This window comes from Myotis davidii, unplaced genomic scaffold (genome assembly GCF_000327345.1).
Source record: "Myotis davidii unplaced genomic scaffold, ASM32734v1 scaffold452, whole genome shotgun sequence".
Taxonomy (NCBI): Eukaryota; Metazoa; Chordata; class Mammalia; order Chiroptera; family Vespertilionidae; genus Myotis; species Myotis davidii.
The window spans coordinates 2,309,931-2,312,733 of NW_006284245.1; the positions used below are offsets into that span (position 1 = coordinate 2,309,931).

Here is a 2,803-nt window from a genome sequence, read left to right on the forward strand (position 1 = left end):
GGGGACAGGGCCCAGCAGCGATTCCTAGTGGCGGAGTGAAGACACTGCCATCACTCACCGAGATGGACGCTCACTGAGGCGGACGCTCACCAAGACAGACGGACGCTCACTGAGACGGATGCTCACTGAGACGGACGCTCACCGAGACGGACGGACGCTCACCAAGACGGAGAGGTCACTCTGGCTTATAAATTTTGACCAGCAACCCCCCAAAAAGGCTCACAGGACAATGGCCATTGTGGACAGCAGTCAGCTTACTTGGGCTGATTTCCATAAAGAAGTTAGTATCGAAAATGCATGCAGTACACCGACGTCAGATAAACTGTGCCACCTCCCGGCGCGAGCACCCCCCGGGGGCCGTGGAGAGGAGGGTTCACACCGTGTGGGCACATGAGCGGTCACACTGACAAACACGGCTTTCGTCCCAGCCGCGCCGTCTGATGTTAAAAGCAGTGAAGCTGCAGAGAGAGAAAGTCAAATCGCTCCCAATTCTGGGGGTGGGCTGCTCAATTAGTGCCGCGACAAACTTATAAAGAGTTTACTCTTTGGCTCCCCAGCGTGCGCCAGGATGCTGAAGTATAAAGCAAAGTCACTCGTCCAGTCCCAGACGGGAGCTGGCAGTCTCCGTCTGTAGTTCTTCTCAAAGCACCTTGCTCTCTTTCTTGGAAAACTGTTCTATTCAAAGGCCAATTCCTTTTTTCAGAGACTGGCAATGAGAGATGCTTCTAGGAGGTGTGTGAGTGAGCACACAGTGCCATGTGCTCTGCAGAGGTCTTCAGGACAACCTTGAACCGGGGAGAGCTGCTCCATCCCATGGCACACCCTGAAAAGGCTACGGCACCCACAGTTCACAGGATCGCGGGCTTGGGGGCAAAGGCGAGGCCAGTTTCCCGCAGAAACTGAAGCAGCGCGAAGAGGACTTAAAGCACCTTCAGGTCATTCATGTTCACATCCCACCCCCCCATGGAGGCGAGTGGGGTGTCACGAGGGCCTCCCAGGAGAAAGGTTGCTAGACACACTGTGTTCGCCGGCTGCTCCCAGAGCCCAGCCGTCACCATGGCTCTACACTGTGGTGGGGACCGGAGCAGGCCAGTCATCTGTCCCAGACAATTACAGGAGCTGCCGGCTGCTCATTCCAACTCCGTCTTCTGTTTTTAACAAAAGGTTTGAGAGCCAGGGTCAGAGGCCCGGGAGCTGGGCGCTGGGAAATGGCAGGACGGCACGGAGAGAGGGTCCCCGGTTCCTATAGGGACACACTCCGTGGCCACACTTGTTTCCAGTCCTTGTTTCAGGGGCCTCTATTTTCCCTCCTGTAATCTGCTTTGTATCTTTTAGATTTTTCACATCTAAGGTTTGTTTTAGAGGTCTAGTTGATAATTAACTTAAAAGCTGATCTATGTGTTCTCTTTAATATGAAGATCAATAGCGAAAGTGTCTCTATAAAATATGCATTTTTTGCATCACCAAAGCCTGCCACGACCTTTCAACATAATGATCAGAAAGCAGATTCCCGATGAAGAGCAAAGAGCAAAACAAACATTAGCATCACCAGTTTTGTGTCTGACCACCTTTGCGTTTCCCGTGGGCCCGGGAGGTCACGAGGACACCTCCATGGCCCGCTGCTCACCCCTCGGCGAGCCTGCGCGTTTCAGGGAGTGTGTATCACGCTGCCTGGAGCACGGGGACGTGGCCCTGTGCTGAGTGTGTTTTTGTTTTTTTACCCTTGTTTATTTCTTTGGTACAGTGCTATCTAATTACTGATTAATTGGTTCTGCAAATGCAAATCCTTGTAATTAAATGCAAAGAGATGATGCGCCACGTGGGGCTTGTTACATGTAGAGAAAGCTTTGCCGAGGCCGACTGGTAGATGTAGGGCTGTTGGAGGGAAAGGCCACTCATCCAGGTGATACTGAGCGTTTCCTCCTGGTGGGAAACGGATTGGAATCCACTGCTGAGGCCGCCCAACCCCACGTTCACAACAGGCTGAGAGCTCGTCCAAATAACCTTTCCTCCCAGGCCTGGCTGAGTATTACGGAACTTTAGAATTAGTTCTTAAAAACAGCCCCACGCTTTGTCATTCTGCACGCGCTCTGTTGCTCAGCTGAGCGGGCTCTGATGGATCAGCAGGATTTCCAGATGCGGGAGTCACATTTCAGGCGAGGAAGCAGGCGAGTCCCTGGCTGGCAAACCGCGTGGGCATCCTGGTTGGAGGAGAGAAGAGGGCACGGAGCCTGGCTGGGTCTCGGGCCTCACGTGCCAGGCCGGGCGGATTTTCGTGTTCTCATGAGCAGAGAGAGCCACTGAACATACATGAACCCAGGAGAGAGGCAGCTCATCAAGCTGGATTTTAGAAACAGGCCAAACGTCTGCAGGCATGCTCTGTCGCTAGTTCTAGTTAACTATCAATTCAAACACAAAGTGCTAGCCGAAGTCCACTGCTCCTCTCTGCACAGGCAGTGTTCAGTCTGTGAGCACAGACCTCCCTCGATGCGGCCAAGGATGGGTGGCTGGGAGAAGAGTGCAGGCTCCGCAATGAGTTACATCATGCAGCTTCAAATCCGCTCTCTGCCAGGACTGGCTGTGTGGCTCTGGGGAAATTACTCAACCTCTCTGAGTCTGTTTCTTCATTTGTGAAAGGAGGATATAGATCTGCTGAGACGATTCAATGAGAAAACATATGTGAGCACCAGCAGAGCCTCACCCACAGCCAGGGATCCGTGGACGTGAGCTCTTACCTTCACATTCAGGACCCGCCCATTACGTGCGTCCCACACGCAGAGGGGCCTCGTCGGTGACTCTCCTC

At 53.2% G+C, this 2,803-nt stretch overlaps 1 protein-coding gene across 1 annotated transcript in view; it reads right to left on the reverse strand.

Moving 5' to 3' along the window:
- ZNF704 (zinc finger protein 704) overlaps positions 1-2,803 on the reverse strand; it is an 85,968-nt gene that overhangs the window by 22,835 nt on the left and 60,330 nt on the right. The gene's annotated exons all lie outside the window — the stretch shown is intronic.